The sequence below is a fragment of the Phasianus colchicus genome, chromosome 8 (genome assembly GCF_987193195.1).
Source record: "Phasianus colchicus chromosome 8, bPhaCol1.hap1.1, whole genome shotgun sequence".
In the NCBI taxonomy this organism is placed as follows: domain Eukaryota; kingdom Metazoa; phylum Chordata; class Aves; order Galliformes; family Phasianidae; genus Phasianus; species Phasianus colchicus.
The window spans coordinates 2,129,459-2,148,786 of NC_143443.1; the positions used below are offsets into that span (position 1 = coordinate 2,129,459).

Genomic DNA, 19,328 nt, shown 5'->3' on the forward strand with positions numbered 1-19,328 from the left:
ATTTCAGGGCTGGCAGCATCAGGAGAAGCACTTCTAATCAGAGATCCCCATTCCTTTGGAGTGTTTGGTAAGTCCTGATTCTTGGAAATAGTTAAGTGATTCCTTCTTTGTTTCCAGATTGTGACTGCTACCTTTCTTGGGTAATCCAAAACTAGTTTAAAGCAACTGCATCTGTTATCGCCTAGCCTACCCTTACACAGGGCAACAGACTTGGAGATGGAGGTGCATTGCACTGTTTGTACTTAGAACAAACTTATAAATTATATGAGGTTATGCATGCTAAACTCTGTGGTTTATGAAAGCTGGGTCACTGTAGCACACCAGAAGAAAGAAGAGGGCAGAAGGCACTAACATTTGTCAGGTTCCACTTGCCATGCAAGTTTTTGAAGCTGCTTTGGTCTTGTACAGAGGAATTTTAGCCTTTTGTACTGCACTCTCCTGTAGAAAGGAACATCCCCACTGTTGTTGTTCTTGGTGGAATTGACTCTGCTATCGCTCTTCTTCACTACCATCCTTCAGCAGGAGTGGCCAAGAGGGGCCTCCCCAGTAAGCAGCCCAGCTGAGAGTTCCAGCTGTCAGTGTACCAAAGCTGATTCCTTTCTTAGGAAAGGGAAAGAGGCAGGAGTAATACACAGGGCTGGAAAAGCCGAAGGATCTCAGGGAGTAAATACTCATAAACAATTTTAAGGTAAGGCCAGGGAAGGGCATGTGAGCCATCTGAACTGGGGGGGAGGTGTGTGGAAAACGTTTTTAAATTTTGCCTAAAACTGAACTATGGATTAATATAAAGGGGTGTGCGTGTACTCTTCCACTGCACTATTAGACATCAGTATCCAGTTCTTAAAGTACGGCTTTCCTTCATTTCTTTGATTCTGAACACTGCTAGAATATAACCAGTCCTGGATGTTATCATTTACACACCTTTTGTCTTTAATTTAAATCTCTGTGCACCAGTCTTATTGTAATGTTTCTTATTTTCTGCATTTTCTTAGCCAATATAAGATTCTCTTAATAAGAGGGAGTGAAATTAATTGTTATTTAAGTAAATAACAATCAGCTGCTCTACCTAACCTGATGCTGAGTCTGTTCTCTTTCTCCATGTACATCATTGCCATCTAGTGTTACTTCAGGTACAGAAAAGGGTAGGAAGATGGTTACTAGTTACCCTGTCAGTCAGTGGTAATGTTGACAGCACATGATGAAAATATACTAGCAAAATATAGGAGTCAGACTTACAGTACAGTAAAGCTGAACTGTAAAGCAGGCACTATCAGAGAATGGTTTCAAAAGCCAGATAGTTAGAATGGCTGATTTGGCAGTTGTATGTAGAAGGCACTTTATGTGGTTGAGTTACTGTACTTGTCACCTGTTACATTCAGCTTCTAATTCAAGGTTTCAAATAAGCAAATACAAGATCTCAGAGGACTGAGCCTGAAGCAAAGCTCACAACTTAGTTCATTTACAAAATGCAATTGTCCTCCTATCTCACATGCACAAACTGAAGCCTAGCGGACAACCTGTTTGATGTTGTCAGATCCTGCAACTGTCAGAAAAAAAGTCCTTTTTTTTTTTTTTTTTTTGAGCTGTCCTATATTGAGAAGCTTCCCCTGAGATACGTTTTTATTTAGACAGCACGGGCAAAAATATATATTCAAAAATCAGGTCATGTTAGAATGTGACCCAGAGGAAAGTGCTGGCCCAGAGAAATGAGGTGGATCAGCGGGGAGTTTTAAGAGCCCAACTCAGCCAGCATCAAAGGCAGATTGCTTTTCTGAGAGCCTGCAAAGCGTGGATATACTGTGTTAAGGGGAGCCAAGAGACCACAGCATGGGTAAATCTAAATCTTTTCTACCACGACTGAAGTGCTGTGACAGTTTGAATGGGTGAATCTGAGATTGTTATGGGCACAGCATTAGGAATAATCTGAAACCTACTCCTTATATTTTAGTTAATAAGTTAGCATTTTTATTATCAAAGTCTTATTACTCTTTGCAAATAAGAAATATAATTAATTTGTAAGTATGGTTGAGATTGAGATTCTTCTATGGAAACAAGTGGCAAAACCTGCCCAAAGCTGCCATGCACATGCATGTCAATTTTCACAAGGCTACATATTGGATGAGTTCTACGCCCAGACCTCTCAGTAGACCAGAATAGAGATCAAGCCTTAAGTAAGGGAAAGCAACTAAAAGCTGTACACTCAAATGTGTACAGCTGCAGAGTTTGGAAAGCTTAATGTGCATGCCTTCGTCAGTCCCAAGTGGATTGCTTTGACACATCACAGCTATGTTTATTTGCCTCATTTTTTTATATGCTGCTTTTGCAAAAGAGAAGTTGCTTTATTTATTTATACGGCATTATTTTGTTAAAAAAAGTGACTCTGACTTCCTAGTAAAAATGAGAAACTCGTTAAACTTACAACAGGGAAGAGGAAGTGAGAGGAACAACCTCAGAGCAATGCAAAAACGAGTGAGACGCTGCTTGTTTTGAATGAGCCCACTTATTTTGACCATCTGACCGCTCCTTTTATGGACAAAACTGAGGTTTTTCCCATGACTTCTTTTGTGACTATGCGAAAATAGCCTTTGGTTTTGGTCTTGTAAATCACTTAGCATTCTGGAATAGATATTTCTGATCTTTACTAAAAAATTTCTCTCCCAAAACAAGCGTTGCAACTACTGCCACATTTTAGTTTTTCTGACACTGCTTACACTACTGTTCACATGATTATTAAAACAAATTTCTAAATACAAAACCAACAATAGAATCTCTGGAGATTGTCCAGGCTGGTTATTGCATGGATCTACCACTCCTCCTTGTTTTTAAGGGCTGCTGCCTCATGTACTGCTGTCTTGTGCTGACATCTTCTGGGCCCTGCTCAGACTGCACTAAAACCCTGCAGCACATGCGGAGGGTAATCTGTGCACCTTTCAGACTCTGGGCATTAAGAGACTTCTGAACTGGACCAAAAAAATAACCCCTCACTCTTCTGTTCTCTGGCATTTTGGCACCAATTCTGGCAGATGACCTCAAGATAGCTCCACGGGCTGGGTCTCCCCAGTTTTACTCTGAATGCCCAAACAGCTGTAGAAAAACTGCAGTTCTCCTCTCTTCCCTTGAAAGACAGTGGGATCACAGTGACAGGAGTCAGGGGTCTCCATTCTGTTGTGTAATGCTTGGAAACAGTCACCAAATGAGATCCTGAGCTGCCTTTGGGCTCAGTCTCCAGGCACCAGCTCCAAGATAAAGTTTTTTCCCATGCAAAGTGCTGGCCAGGGAACCTCACCAGCTTAGTGAGGTTACCTGCTTCCAGAATCAAACAGTTGCAGAACAAGAGGCTGTGCAATTTAGTTTTTAAGGTAAGCTGCACATTTTAGTTTACTTCCATCCTCAGGTCTCAGCTTTAAGTAAGCTGATCAGTAACTTCACCCAGCCCTCAACCACTGTAGCCTCATAGGTAACGAACTGGAACAAGGCAGCCGCAGTGTGTCTGGAGTGGATGAATACCCTTAGCTTAATGGAAAGGACACTCCTTTTAAAAACTGTTCTTCTGAAAAGTGCAGAATTCTTGTTCAGGTTGGGCCTCACGGTTTTTTTGTTTTTTTTTTTCCCTCTCCTATGGTGTCAAACAGGCTTTGCTCAGAGATGCTGCTGCAGCAGAATGCAGGGTATTGAGCCCCTAGGTTATTTCATCCACTGCTATGCACAGAAAACAAATGGTCAAGGAAGAAACAGCTGCTGCAATTGGACGAAAAATGTGTGAGCTCACAAAGGAGAGGGGAATACTTCCTATCTGCAGGTAAGACAGATTTAACACTAATTCAGCCTCAAAAACATGCAATGAAATCTATATTTCCTACTCTTTGCTGTCTGGAGTTGAATGTGATCCAATCACACCTGTTCTACAGATGGAGTGACCTGGCAGAGTTAGATCACATACACTGCCAAACAAAGGCTCCCTTACCTTGCAAGGGAAACAGGGCAGCCCACAAAGCACAGCTGCCCTGAACAGCTCATTAGTGGATGAAGTTGTTAACACACCCAACAGTGGAAGTGTAAGGGAGAAAATACATTATCAGATTAATAACACTTAAAAGATAATTTGTGGATCTGTAAACTATCCCATGCAGTGCTCAGGTTTTTGTACACTTAAGTAAACAACACTGTAAAAGGGAAGGAAAGTGGAGGTGGTCAGGTGAAGAGATGCTGTATCTTCCCAGGAGGCTAAGGGGCAAGATCAGTGTGGACAGGCACAGCCAACAGCTTTGTTCTTTCTAGATGCACTGTCGTGCTAACTTGATTCTCTTCTTCAGCTTTTCACACTTGAGTAAAATCCTGTGAAATGTCTCTTTCACAGCTTTCTTACCCTCTACTCTCACAGTATGTTTTGCAGAATCTGTGATGAAGCCCTCGGTTCACAAGCTGTGAATTTAGAGCAGCATTACCTATCTTACTGTTTTTAATTGCTGTCGTCTTAGATATTTGCAGAACTCTGCTAGAGAAAGTCAGCACCCACAACATGACTTGTGCTTCTGATCTAATAACTATACATTTAACATGCAGGCTAGAGGGGAAAAAAAAACAGACCAGATGAAATCATATGTATTTCCAAATGTTGCTTTTAAGGCATATACCACAAGGGGGACTCTTCCACAATTTTATAGGGCAAAAATAATTCGACAGAGAAGGGTGTGAGTGGAGGGGAGGGGGGGGGAGATGAGTAAATCATTTCTGCAGCTGAATATGCAGAGACCATTTTAGGTTTTTTAAGCCCACAAATGCTGTTAATCTATAAAATTCGTTAACAGGTATCAATTTATGTTCATGTTCCACTGCTGTTCTGGCTCCTTTACATCTCTGGTTTTATACTGAGTTCAAAATTCTGTGTAGCTTATTAATTTTTCTTAATAGAGGGGTAGTTAGGAGACTTTGAGCCGCTGGATAGAAGCCACAAAAGCAAATAAAGGCACATATACATAAAACAGACAACCCATAGTGACTTTTACTTTCAGCCCACGACTGGGAGAAGCCATGGAGCAACAGAGGCTGGATACTGGCATTTCCACAGCAGTGCATATGGAACAGGAGAAAGGAAACGATGACAGGTGGAGTGTCCAGAGAAAGTGTGAGATGGGTACAGATATGGGCTTTGGGATGGGGTATAGGCAGCAAAGAAGGGGAGTGCTGGGAAGAAGAGAGGAGGTACACTAATCAGCATAAGCCTTAGGGAAACATAAACTACCAGAGGAACAACAAAAGAACAAATTATAGTTTCTGCTACCATGCGTGTTTCAGCATGGTTTGCTGTACTGCTCAGTAATGCTCAGCTACAGTGAAAGCTCAGTATCTTGTGGCTGTGTGCCTCCCTTCCTACCTTAGACACAGTGTGTTGTAAAAATTGTCAGTGTTTCCAGTCCATTCCAGATGATGGGATTAAAAAAAAAGGATTGAAAATACAAGCCCTATTCCTTTTATCTTTTAGAAAGCACATATAACAAGGACAATTTATCACCCGAAGTTGTATTTACCGTGCCTTTCTTATGAAGATGCAAAAGAAATCCTGAGCATCTACTTAATTGAAACTCTGTTACCGTGAAATCGTACACAATGGGAGGCTGTGGTATATAGTGAAAGTTACCAAGGTGGCATTGAAAAAAAAGAATTAATTGAGGATTCAAATGTAAGTAGGTGACCTTGTAAGTACTTTAAAATCTTAGACAAATAAAAGATGTTATCATCCTAATTAGAACTTAATTTTTTTAAAGACAAAACTGTATTACTCAACTGCCATAATTCTTGTTAAAAGTGATTGAATAATTGCCTTTACTCAAACAAGCTGAACTCCCATTTTATCTTCAAAATATTAGCAAAAGCCCAGTGCCAAGGGTTTCTAAGTCTGTACCAGAGAACAGCACTTCAAATGTTCTATGAGTCAATGTGCAACAAACAAAGGGATAAGAACATTCATATCTCCTGGCAGATGCAACTATCATAAGACTGAGACTAATATTTCTTTTCCAGAACGACCTCAGTTATGAATGACAGTAGATGAAAAAAGTTAGTTGCAGCACAAGCGGAAGAAGTTGAGAAGTTGTAGTGGAAATGCTGAGTCACGGCTTGAAGCAGTGACTGAGCAGCTGGTGGGAAGGCAGGGTGAACCCAGCGGAGCTCGTGTGCAAGAGGTACGCCTGAAGGACTGCAAGGGGCAGAGCCAGGATCCACCCATTCAAAGCCCACTTTCAAGGGTTAGCAGTGGAGGTGAGGCTATCTCTCGGGAAATCCCTGCCTACCTGAGGCCTTCCAGAGCTCTTTTCCTTGATTTCTGCACCAGCAGCCACTTCCCCGTGGGCAGTGTGGCACATGTCACAGTGAGCACAGCAACCCTGTGTTGTGGCACAACCACCTTGCAGAGTAGCAGAAGCGCTGCTCCCTGGGCAGAGAGAGCAGTTGGTGCTGAGCAACGGCACTGTGAGGAGGTGGGAGAGATTGGGAGAGCAGACCAAAGGCAGAGGTTGCCCCCAGCGCCCTCCCAGCCCACAGCGTGGTCGAGGACCGTTTGGAACCCGTCTGTGACTGCGAGCACCGAGCGGTAGGCAGAAGTCCTGAGGTTAGCCTGGTGCCGGGCCTCACCTTCCCTTCTCGCTGTGCCTGAGCATGGCCGTGTGGGGTCTGAGGCAGCGTGCCCGTGGGCCGGCAGCCGTACCCGTGTGGCACTGATGGCAGCGGCCATGGCTGCACGTGGGACGCCCGGGTGCCAAAGCGCAGCTGGAAAGGAGCACGCGTGAGCTCCCGTGCGCGATGGCGCGTTGGGGCAGGGCAGTGTCCACAGGAGTGCCGTGCCTTGCCGTGCCCACAGCCGTGCCTCACGCTGCTCTGCCTGCTGATGTGCGTGCAGGTGAGCCATGGCGGAGGAGCACACCTGGGAATCCCTGGTGGAAGACAACATCAGTCAGCTGTGCTGTGCAGGAGCTGATGGAGGTGTGTGAGCCGCCTGCAGAAATCCCGCAGGGCAGAGCTGCTGGGCATGGAGCCGGGGTGCCGCAGGGCTCGCTGCCCTGCTCTGGCCTGGCCTTGCCGTGCCCTGGGGACAGGCTGAGAATGCCCTTAGCCACCCTGCATCCACGTAAGTGGTCCCGATTGCCTTGCAGTGTAAGAAGAGGTCTGCAGAGCTGGCAGATGCTGTCAGAGAAAAGGCAAAAATCCGCAAGGTACGGAGGGCGGGAGGGAGAGAATGGAGAGCAGCGCGTTTATGGGGGAAGCCCCCTGCGAGCAGGCACAGGGCAGGCTCTTGACCGGACCCTTTCCTTCTCCAGGCACTGAGGGAGGAGGTGGAGGTAGAGATGAGGAACCTCCAAAAGGCAAGAGAGAACACCAAAAGGCGCACTGCCCTGTGTTTGAGGCCCCAGCACAGTCCAGACCCGAGGCAGAGGGGAGCTGGGATGCCAGCAGCCCCCAGGCATCTGTGCTGCCAGCTGGAGCTTGGGAAGGCCAGGCCTGTGCAGGGCTTCAGTATTTCTTAGTGCCCTGAGTGGGGAGAGCAGGTGGGGTTGGGATTCTGACAGCCCTGCAGAGAGGTACGACAGATTGGGTTGCTCCCTGTATGGCACAGGTCCATGGGCTGTTTGCTGGGGCTGATTGGAAAGTGCTGAGACAAATGTGCTCCTGGGTGTGAATGAACCTTCCTCTGTTGCGCAGGAGGTTTCTGCTGTTCTTAGGCCTGCTGCAGCTTGTCTTCTTCATCCTGGTTGTGCTGAAGAGGGACATCTTCCACGGGGTCCTGCCTGCAGAGCAGGTGACTGCCCTTGGCAGCCGTCCACCAAAACCTGCTGTTTTCTGACCCCAGAACACACTGCAGCCCTTCATCATGGCACCATTGGGTCTGCACAGGCATTAGGTGTGCCTCCCTTGTCACTGATAACATCAATAAAATCCATCCCAATTCCAAAATGTTTCATTTGTGCATGAGAGCACAAATTAGACCCATTCTATTCAACCATGGGAAGGAGATAGTGGGATTCTGGAGCTTAGTAACAGGAATCAGAGTTCCTTGGGCATTGAGGAGGCTCCAAAATGATGATCCACACGAGCTATATCTGTATGATCTCGATTCAAAAAGTTCAGCACGAGCAAAGCCTTACATAGTCCTTCTTGTGGTGTGTCTCCCACATTCTCCCTTTTTTGTTTATTAAGAATGGATTTTAATGTTTGATTGATGAATCAATGTTAGCTTGTCCAGTGGGAGAATGTGGAATGCTTGTAATATGTCTAACCCTCCATTCTTGGAAGAAAGTTCAAGTGGCCTTAGAAGTATGTGCTGGTCCATTACCTGTTTTTACAGTATAGTGGATCCCCGTTACAGCATAAGCAGACAACCAGTGTTTACAGGCATCGTGACTGCGTGTGGCAAGTATGTAAGAAGAGTGAGAAGAATGAGTAGAAGAGAAGAGTAGAAGAAGAGAAGAATGAGTATCTATTGCTACATGTACATATTTTAGCCGGCCAAATTTGGGAACATGAGTGACAGCTGTCTGCCACAGTTGAAGAGATGCTGTGCCACGAGGATCTGTCTCAATTTGAGGGAAAGGGGCAATTGCCTGGCAGTCTGGGCACAAGCAATGTTACGGGTTTGATCCACTGTCAGTTGGAATTGTTTTTGTAAGGCTCTCCTATTCTGATGGAAAAATTGATGGGAGAGTCACGCTCATGAAATAATTTAGGGGTGGCAAAGGCAACTGTGGCTTGATTAGCCTTATGGTTGCCCTCAGTTAAAGGACCAGGCAACGTAGTGCATGAATGAATTTGCATAATGAAATAAGGAAGAGTACGGTAAGAGACATAATGTAAAACTCAAGCTCTTCTTCCCATTTCCCCGCAGACCGCATGGCCATGCAGCAACAGGGAATTTTGACTGGCATTCTCTCACCCAATGTAGCCCCCTCCTGCTCAGGGGACAGGGTCAAGTTGAAATAGCACAAGCATTTGTATTTGCTTGCTTAGGCTTTTTACAGTCCCTTTGTACATGATGTACAATTGTAACATTTTATTTCTTGAGCTGTCCCTGCATCGAGTCGGGCTGCCAGCATGCCTGCTTGCAAGGCCATTTTATGACTTTCTGTGCCTTCATCTTGACAGGCTTCAATCATACCAGTAGTGAATGCATCTGCATTCCTTATGGACTGTAAAACTTTTTGACAGTCTGCATTTGTATTTTCTATTGCTAATTGCTTAATCAAAGCATCCTGGGCGGCTTGATTTACTACTTGTCTCTCTAGCATATTTTATAAACGCTCAAGCAATTTAATGTAGGGCTCGGCAGCCCCCTGCTTAATTGATGTAAATGAGGCATTAGATGAATTAGTATCAGGAATCTGATGGATGGTGTGCAACACCAAAGTCTTAACTTGTTCGAGGCATTGCTTATCCATCTGCGCCTGGGCCTGAGGTGTTGCCCAGATCCCCTCCCCCATGAGTTCCTCCATGCCAATATTACTTAAGTTATTCAAATTGTTCATAGCCTGGATGGTAGCCTGCTCTCGGTATTCAGCCATAAACACAATATATTGCATGGGAGACAGGATCGTTCGTAACAGAGTTTTCCAGTCATGAGAGGTCATAACATAACTGTCACCAATTGCAATGAAAACTTTATATGTAAAGGCAGACTGAATTCCATAGCCTCTCAACGACTTCCTTAGCTCCTTTACTGCCTCGTAAGGTAGGGATTCCTTACACAGCTCCTCCGCCTCCGGCCTGCCCTTTAACCAAGTTAGCCGCGGGCTGCACGGACGCAGCAGCGGGGGCGGAGGGAGGCTGTGTGACGGCGAGCGTCGGGGGCGGAGCGGAGGGCGGCAGCGCGGCGGGGAGGCGCCATTTCTCTTCTCCCCGGCCGGGGTGCGGGGTCGGAGCCGCGGATCGAATCCGGGCTGCGGCTGCTTTCCGGGCTGAGGGGCAGCGGCGGGGGTGGGAGGGAGGGCGACGGGGAAGAAGTTCTTCCTTGTCGAATTTAAGTCCTTCCATTATCTGGTGCCAAACAGGTAGAAGTTCAGCAGCCGTTCTGTCTTTAGTAATAGAAGAAGAACTCACTGAGTACTGTGCTGGTTTTGTCCCAAAGCTCTCCGTGAAGAGAGAACCCAGTCTTCGGAAATTCGGGGACATTCCTGCTGATCTATTTAAGAAAAGTAAAAATTGCTGGGGTAGATAGAGCCTGATTCTGAGGCTTTAACGGTAATACTTCAATATTTCCTTGTTGCTCTCTCGTTAGTGAGTTCCCGACTGCTCACCTTCGGGCCCAAACAATCTCCGCACTTCAGTCGGGCTCGCTCAGCCTCGGCTTCATTTGCTGCACGCGGTCGGCGCCATTTGCAGCGCCTGATGCACGGACTCAGATGTGAACGATCCAAATCGTTTATGACAAGTGCTCACACCACTTACATACCTTCACAAGTTCTCTAGCTTTCCGATCCTGCCCTACAACTTCCCCATCCACATTTACATATCAACAGAGCAGTTTGCGAACACTCCCCAGCCGTTCACGCGGGCACTTCCTCAGTCGGAGCCGTGAGCCGTTCTTTCTTCTAGGGGTTTCCTTGTTCTCATGCTGTTTATCCTGCTCCACAGCTGCTGCTCGTGACAGTTTTTCCTGTATTCCCACAGCGTGGGGTTTTTGGCAGCCGTGTATGATAGATTGGGTCGCTCCCTGCCTGGCAAAGGTCCATGGGCTGTTTGCTGGGGCTGGTTGGAAAGTGCTGAGACAAATGTGCCCCTGGTTCTGAATGAACCTTCCTCTGTTGCGCAGGAGGTTTCTGCTGTTCCTGGGCCTGCTGCAGCTTGTCTTCTTCATCCTGGTCCTGCTGAAGAGGGACATCCTCCACTTGGTCCTGCCTGCAGAGCTGGTGACAGCCCTTGGCAGCCGTCCACCAAAACCTGCTGTTTTCTGATCCCAGAACACACTGCAGCCCTTCATCATGGCACCATTGGTTCTGCACAGGCATTAGGTGTGCCTGCCCTGTCACTGATAACATCAGTAAAAATCCATCCCAATTCCAAAATGTCTCATTTGTGCTTTAGAGGCATTAGACCCCATCAACAAACATCTATTGATCCATGTGAAGGAGACAGTGGGATTCTGGAGCTTAGAAACAGAAATCAAAGAATCAGCAAGACTGGATAAGACCTCCAAGAAGTCCCACCATCCACCTGTCACAGTATTACCCACTAATCCATGCCCCTAGGTACAAAATCTAAATGTTTCTTGAACATCCCAGGTTGGTGACTCCACCACCTCCTTGGGCAGCCCGTTCCAGCACCTGATCACCCTCTTAGAGAAGAAGTATTTCCTAACGTCCAACCTGAATCTCCCCTGGCACGACTTGAGGCTTTCTCATCCTATCATCGCTAAGTACATGGGAGAAATACTTGTTCTGACTGTATTAATTTGACTCAGACCAATCAATTCTCCACGGCATTCAGGGCTTTAGAGAGGACTGCTCTTGATGGTCTCTTTGAAAGGAGAGATGGTTACATGTCACTCTGATCTTACTACTTCTAGCACCAGGAGAAGGTGAAACAAGATAATGAACTGTTCCATGGTTGTCTGAAGCTGGTGTTCCCATCCTGATGATATGCCTTCAGGCATAGCTGGGGTCGCTGTCCTGCCTTGATGAACTGCCAGATCATGTGGGTTCTCCGAGGCACAGGTTGTCTTTGATACTTGCAGTTTCTTAGGATTCAGCCACAGACTGTAGCTGTGGTCAAAAATTACTTGAGGAAGGCTTACTTGGAATTCTTACTGCAGGACTGAGCACCTAGCCAGCCAGGCAGAACGGCTTCAGATACAAAACTGGTACCCCAAATTGGCTCATGCTGAGAGCAGTTGACATGACTCTCATGACAGCGTTTTACACGTGAGTTACTACCACTCGCAGATTGCCTTGCTGACTTGCAGTGAGGAATGCAGTGAAAACTCATTAATCCCTGTAAGCCCAAATGACATCTTCCCATATCTCCATGCAAGCAAGTAGGAAAATGCAAACGTGTCCAAAAGACCAAATGATTCAAATGACCATGAACAGGGAAAGAGGCTTGCAAAGGCCAAGTTATTTTACCACTTGAATCTTAAAATTATTTCACAAGGCTGATGATCAATGAGCTGAAGGCTCACTCCCTTCTCCAAAGGCATAGGTAAGAAATTTGGAAAGCTATCAGTGAGAAAAATGACTCCTCCGAACCAAGTGTGAATTGCTGAGGGAAAACTGTTAGTTACTACTGTCACTGAGCTACAAAGAGAAGCTTTTGAAATATATGGCAGAAGGAACTATTTGCCCCTGATGAATGGCAAGTGAAACGTCACTTTTGGTCTTCTTCTCCTCAGTGTTTTCAGCATGTGGCCGCACAGATTTCAGTAACAGACACAAGTTCCCATCATCTCAGTAAGGCTTCAACCTGCAAAAAGCATCCAAGATCCCGCCTATTTTCTCAGTTCTCCTTACATGAAAGACTTTTATGTGAAGATAACATATCTTGACAAAATCGTAATGAGTTTTCCCAACTGCACATGAAGTTTTTCTGTGTAACTCCCCGTATTCCCTGGGCAATGGAATTTTTTGTTTGTTCAAAGCATGAACGGCAGTACACAGATGCTGTTGCACCAGGCAGTGTGCATACGCACAGCCCAACAGTACGCTGGTCCTCAGAGGTTTCCATCAGAAGCATTAGGACACGGGGCAGCAGGCAGCTGCGGGCAAAATCTTATCTCTGTGTCTTTCATTCAGCATGTTACATATTCCATTCTACTTTTAAACTTGATAACATAAGCCTTACAAATAGGTGAAGGAGAGAGTGAATTCTCTGGAAAAGTGTGTTGACAAGCACAGATAACAGAGCAGTCCCATCGCCTGCAATGATAACGTATCATTTGTACTCAAGTCTGTCCACTCAGTCCTTCCAGCGGCATCCCCGTGTCTCACTCCAATTTATAAGAGGAAGAGTAGGCTTTTAAAATGTTTTTATACCTGATGGCGAGATTAAAACACAACGTGTCAAATGTTACCCCAACCAGCTTATTACAAATCCTGGTCTTTTAGGGATATGGGGAAGGGAAGATGGGCAGTAGAAAAGAGATGATAGGAAATAGAAGCAAGGAGTCTTTGTGGAAAGCAAGAGAGAAGTAGTCAGCACCATGGGTCCAGTGTGGTTCCTAGTTCAGATGTTGAACTTCAGTAGCGATGGGTCGTCAGGGGTTGTCATTTGGCTGATGTCGAAGACGGCAGTTATTTCCAAAGGCAGACAAACTTATTTATAAGTAAGTCCAAGGAGTCAAGTCAGCACTCTTTAGAGTGGCAGCTTCTGGCTCTGAGATCGCAGCAGAAACTCCTTTGTTCCCATCTCCCGGGCCTTGCCACAGGTCAGAGGGAGCAGGGAGGTGCCCACCTGCATCTTGTCTTTCACAGGACACGATGGTATCATTCCCCATTTTTCCCATACCAAGCTGGAGTTATTTGGTCACAGGCCAGATCTTCTGCCAGAAAACATACCTGAGCACTCTCTTCCGGAGGCAGACAGCTCCAAAGAAATGCTTTCAAATGTAAATGTGTTTACAAAGTGATGCCGACTGCCACACAGCAACACTCACCTCTCATCCCCTAGATAAGTCAGAGTCTTATCATGAGAAATGTCTCGGAAAGCAAACTTTGAGCAAGAAACAAAGAAAGGTTCAGACACACCACCACTACTGCTAAATGAGCTCTCGGAGAACTCTTGGTTGGCATTTCCGTGCTTTCACCTACTGCGACTACATGCAAGTTTCTACTCCAGAGCTAAAACCTTTACTTTCCTGGAATAATTGTTTTCTTTTGTTAGCTTGTTTATCAAACGTAGATGCTCCTATACGTTGGCTAAACACATTCCTGGGAACAGTAAAAAATACATAGCCTTGCTTTCCACTGTAATAAAGGAATGTGAAAATAGCTTACAATTATTTTAAAAAAATCGAAACCAATTTGTGGGTGTATTTGTGGCTCTGTTTTCAATCAGCATAAATAACTTAAAAGATTTATTGTTGCGGTTTTTTATGCTTTCATAAAAATATATAAGAAGATAAATTTGATAATTTGTGAGTGGGCCAAGACAATTCCTCTTCGCTCAGCATGTCTCAGTGTAGTGGAAATGCTGAGTCACGGCTTGAAGCAGTGACTGAGGAGCTGGTGGGAAGGCAGGGTGAACCCAGCGGAGCTCGTGTGCAAGAATTGCACCTGAATGACCGCAAGGGGCAGAGCCAGGATCCAGCCTTTCAAAGCCCACTTTCAAGGGTTAGCAGTGGAGCTCCCGTGCGCGATGGCGCGTTGGGGCAGGGCACTGTCCACAGGAGCGCCTGTGCCTCGCCGTGCCCGCAGCCATGCCTCACACCACTCTGCCTGCTGATGTGTGTGCATTTGAGCCATGGCGGAGGAGCACACCTGGGAATCTGTCTCGTTCTAATTTATAGGAGGGAGAGAAGGTTCTTTGATATCTGTATACCCGGCATGAGATTAAGAAACAACAGTTCAAATGTTGGTCTGACCAGTTCATTACAAATCTTAATCGGGGAGATGGGGAAGAGGAGGATGGACACTATTACGAATTAGGGTAATGGGGAAGGGAAGGAGGGCGACAAAAAAGATAGGAAAGAAGAAGCAATGAGTCTTTATAGAAAGCAACAGGAAATTAGTCACCACCATGGATCCAGTGTGGTTTGTAGTTCTGTCATTGATCTTCAGTAGTGCTGTGTTGTCGAGCATTGTTCTGTTGACGATGACTGTGACCACAGTGATGATGGCCACTTTTCAGCGGTAGTACCAACATATTTATAAGTCCAAAGTGGTCGAGTCAGCTCTCTTTGGAGTGGCAGCTTCTGGCTCTGAGATCGCAGCAGAAACTCCTTTGTTCACATTCATTTTGGGCCCTGCCAGCTGATTAGAGGGAGCAGGGATGCCCACCTGCATCCTGTCTTTCACAGGACACGATGGTATCATTCCCCAGTTTTCCCAAACCATGCTGGAGTTATTTAGTCACAGGCCAGATCTTCCACCAGTAAACAATCCTGACTGAGCACTCTCTTCCGAAGGCAAGCAGCTCTGGAGGAAGATGCTTACAATTGTCCACAAAGTGATGTTGATTGTCACACGGTAGCACCCATCACTTGACTCCTCAATAAATCAGTCATAGTCTTATCACAAGAAATACATCAGGAAGCAAGCTTTGAGCAAAAAAACAAAGAAGGATTCTCACAGAATCGCTTCTGGAAGACAATGCTCAGTCAGCCACGCTGCTGCAGGAGCTGATGGAGGTGTGTGAGCTGCCTGAAGAAATCCCGCAGGGCAGAGTTGCTGAACCATGGAGCTGGGGTGCCGGGTGCCGCAGGGCTCACTGGCCTGGCCTTGCCGTGCCCTGGGGACGGGCTGAGAATGCCCTTACCCACCCTGCATCCATGTAAGTCGTCCCAACTGCCCTACAGTGTAAGAAGAGGTCTGCAGAGCTGGCAGACGCCATTAAGAGAGAAGGCAAAAATCCGCAAGGTACAGAGGGTGGGAGGGAGAGAATGGGGAGCAGCGCGTTTATGGGGGAAGCCCCCTGCGAGCAGGCACAGGGCAGGCTCTTGACCCTTTCCTTCTCCAGGTACTGAGGGAGGAGGTGGAGGTAGAGATGAAGAAACTCCAAAAGGCAAGAGAGAACACCAAAAGGTGCACTGCCCCATAAGTGATTCCCCAGCACAGTCCAGACCTGAGGAAGAGGGAAGCTGGGATGCCAGCAGCCCCCAGGCATCTGTGCCGCCAGCTGGAGCTCGGGAAGGCCAGACCTGTACAGGGCTGGCACCAAGAGGTGCCCGTCCCGCTCCAGCAGAGGCCGGGCAGCTGCCTCGGATCCCTGTGGCCACACTGGGGGGGAAGAGGTCCCGGTGCCGGCCGAGGCCTTTTCTCACACACCAAACGGTTTGTAACAGCAGGAAGGTGACACGCAGGGAAGAGCACATCAGTTCCCTGATGCACGAGACAGTGGCTGTGACAGAAAGCCCTGCTGTGGCCTTGGGGAGGGAAGGGTCACCTCAGGGCCACGGCAGAGAATATGGACCCACTTCTGTGTTTGGGGACGAAGGAGAGGTTCTGAGTGCCCAAACCTTCTGACACTCCAACACATGTCCCTGCTTTGCCTTGTCCTCTAGGATGAGCAGATGGCAGCACAGAGATGTCCACTCATGACTTGGCTGTGATGAGTTGCTCTGGGGTCCAGAGACAATCAGGCAGCTTTTGACTTTTTGGGGAGTGAAAAGCTTCAGTATTTCTTAGTGTCCTGGGTGGGAGAGCAGGTGGGGTGGTGCAGCGTCTGATGCACAGACTCAGATGTGAACGATCCAAATCGTTTATTATAAGTTTTCACATCACTTACATACCTTCACAAGTTTTCTAAGTTTCCCATCTGCTCCTACAACTTTCCCATCCACCTTTACATGTCAGCAGAGCATTCTAGAGGTGTCCTTCATTCTCATTCTGTTTATCCTGCTCTGCAGCTTCTGCCCTGAACAGTTTTTCTTGTATTCCCACAATTTCCCCTTGTCTGTTTATTTGTAAACCACTATCTGCTATAAAAGTGCTTCAGTATTTCTTAGTGTCCGGGTGGGGAGAGCAGGTTGGGTGGGGATTCTGACAGCCTTGTAGAGAAGCATGACAGATTGGGTCGCTCCCTGTATGGCAAAGATCCGTGGGTTGTTTGCTGTGGCTGGTTGGAAAGTGCTGAGACAAATGTGCCCCCGGGTCTGAGTGAACCTTCTTCTGTTGTGCAGGAGGTTTCTGCTATTCTTAGGCCTGCTGCAGCTTGTCTTCTTCATCCTGCTCCTGCTGAAGAGGGACATCCTCCACGGGGTCCTGCCTGCAGAGCTGGTGACTGCCCTTGGCAGCCGTCCACCAAAACCTGCTGTTTTCTGACCCCAGAACACACTGCAGCCCTTCATCGTGGCACCATTGGTTCTGCACAGGCATTAGGTGTGCCTGCCCTGTCACTGATAACATCAGTAAAAATCCATCCCAATTCCAAAACGTTTCATTTGTGCATGACAGTTGTTAGACCCAGTTGCCAAATGTCTACTGAACCATGGGAAGGAGATAGTGGGATTCTGGTGCTTAGAAATAGGAATCGGAGAATCAGCAAGGCTGGGAAAATCCTCCAAGAGGTCCCACCATGAAGAGGGAAAGAGGTTTGCGGAAGTCAAGGTATTATATTTGGATTTCAAATCTAATGCTTCTTTCTCTGGATTCAGCTAGAAAGGTTCTAGAAGTGCTATTAAGCAAAACTGCAAAACAAGTTATTTTATTCCTTTGGGAAAAAACTAATCAAGTCTGCAGCATTTCTTAATAAATAGTGTAGGAAGCAGAAGGATTCCATTAACTCTGGTTTTGAAATCAGTAAATTAATGGGCTAAATCCAGTAATGTTAAAGATTATAATTTAATAATCTTTGTAAGAGTAGGGCTATCTGCAGAACAGCTTGCTCTGAACTTTTGTCTATGTTTGTGCTTAAAAAGGAAAAAAAAATAATCCAACTACTTTATAGTATACACATTTCTCTTATTCATTATATTCCTTATCTCACTTGAAATTACTAGTAGAATCATAAGATTTTTGATCTCCATACCTTTTGTTGCCTCAGTTTTTGCCCTTCAGTTTAAGGAACAGATTTTCCTCTGTGCAACAGCATAGGACTATGTTCGACTAGAAGAGCCCCCAAAAACTAGCTGCCTGACCAGTCCTTTTAAATATAAATATAGCTTTTCCAAGAAAAGTTGAGAGGGACACTCTCAACACTAGGGTTGCGTACTTACGTGTTAGAAAAGTAAATGTACCTTAGGAGGACTGCAATTACAGCTGCTGTCTTACACAATTAATTAGATTTTATTGTCCCCAAATAATAATAGCATTTCCTAGGAAGGATAGAGCACTCTGGTGGATGTATATCACAGCATAGGATTAATTCCTCTGTGCAACCCCCACGAAATTCCTAAAAAACAAATATTACCCTAATCTGATTTTCCATTCAACACACCATGTGAATAGGTGCTGGGAGGAAAGCACAAAAAATCCATGTGATGCATGCTGCAGTTGGAGCAGATGGGGAGTTTCACTGTTCTTATAGCCTGTTACTTTGCTTTTAAATCTCAGAAGTTTTGTCGTGTTTTCCTTTCATACTTTTTTTTCCTTTATTGACTGTATCTCCATAAGCTTGAGGGCACAGAGATTATTAGGAAGACTGGAAAGTGGCGTCATAATCACAGAGCAGCTGCTGAAATCACTGTGACTTTTACATTTGCCTTTATGACCACTACTGCCACAAAGCTATTGCTGCTGCAAAGCCATCCTATAGTGCACACAGCACTATGCTCTGTGACCTGCCAGGGTCTGGCAGTCATGGTACTGCATAGTGCTGTGCATTTCATCATTCCTCTGTATCTCCCTCCCCTTTCCCCCTTGAAGATAAATTACAATTTATAAACAGATTTTCTTTCTTTTATTTACACTACTTTCTTTGGTCAGTAGCTTGTTTTGACAGGAAGGTCTAGTGCATGCAATAGTCTCTTCTATACATTTGTAGGTGGAGAAGGCAGGTTGGATGGACAGGTAGGTGCACGTGTGTTCAGCCACGTATTCATACGTGCACAGAGTGAGAGCAAATCCCCACTAAGCAAACAAGGGCAGAGCTGTGTTGCAAGTCCAGAATAGAAGCAACTGTAATTTGTCATTTAAACAGGATAATTAGCTGGGGCTGCACACTTCCCAGCGTGGCTGTGGGCCCCCATGCTAGACTGGGTATTTCTCTGTCCCTCCCGTCCTTGCTTAATGATTTTAAGGAAATGCAGGAGCCAGTGGCTGAGTCATGCAGAGCTTCTGAATGTCAGATCTAGGAGCATTGCTTATGTTCCTTACTGTGCTTCTAGCTTACTGGACTTACTTAATCCTATCAGTGTTTGATTACATTGTGACAGTCTTTCACTGTTCCTAGAGGCCACTGATACCTACTCAGAATTCACATCCTTACACTTAATCTATTCATGCATGTTGATAGTGCTAGCTACGCAGCATCTTCAGTCTGCAAAGGAAGAGCGTGTATCAGTAAATTAAGCTGATGGGAGAGACATAAATATTTACTATTCTTACTTGGTTTGACAGTGGTATTATCTTCGGTAGTTCATTGCATTCTTACACCTTGTGTTTCTGATTTGAACTGCAGTAATTAATCAGCATTTACCATTTTGTTAAACCCCTTTTCGCATTCTACGATAGCTTTTTGTAGCAGCAAAGCACAGC

At 45.9% G+C, this 19,328-nt stretch overlaps 1 long non-coding RNA gene across 5 annotated transcripts; it reads left to right on the forward strand.

The window, feature by feature from the left end:
• Positions 1-2: 2 nt before the first annotated feature.
• On the forward strand, positions 3-9,856 carry LOC116234757 (uncharacterized). Of its 5 annotated transcripts, none has more exons than XR_016468629.1 (6): positions 3-67; positions 523-688; positions 3,633-3,799; positions 5,013-5,105; positions 5,483-5,680; positions 6,022-9,856. It is a non-coding gene; the product is annotated as an uncharacterized LOC116234757 (long non-coding RNA). The 5 variants fall into 5 exon arrangements; XR_016468632.1 differs by lacking the exon at positions 3-67 and having other exon boundaries at positions 99-688; positions 6,022-7,208; positions 7,314-9,856; XR_016468631.1 differs by lacking the exon at positions 3-67 and having other exon boundaries at positions 99-688; positions 6,022-6,589; positions 6,896-9,856.
• Positions 9,857-19,328: the final 9,472 nt, after the last annotated feature.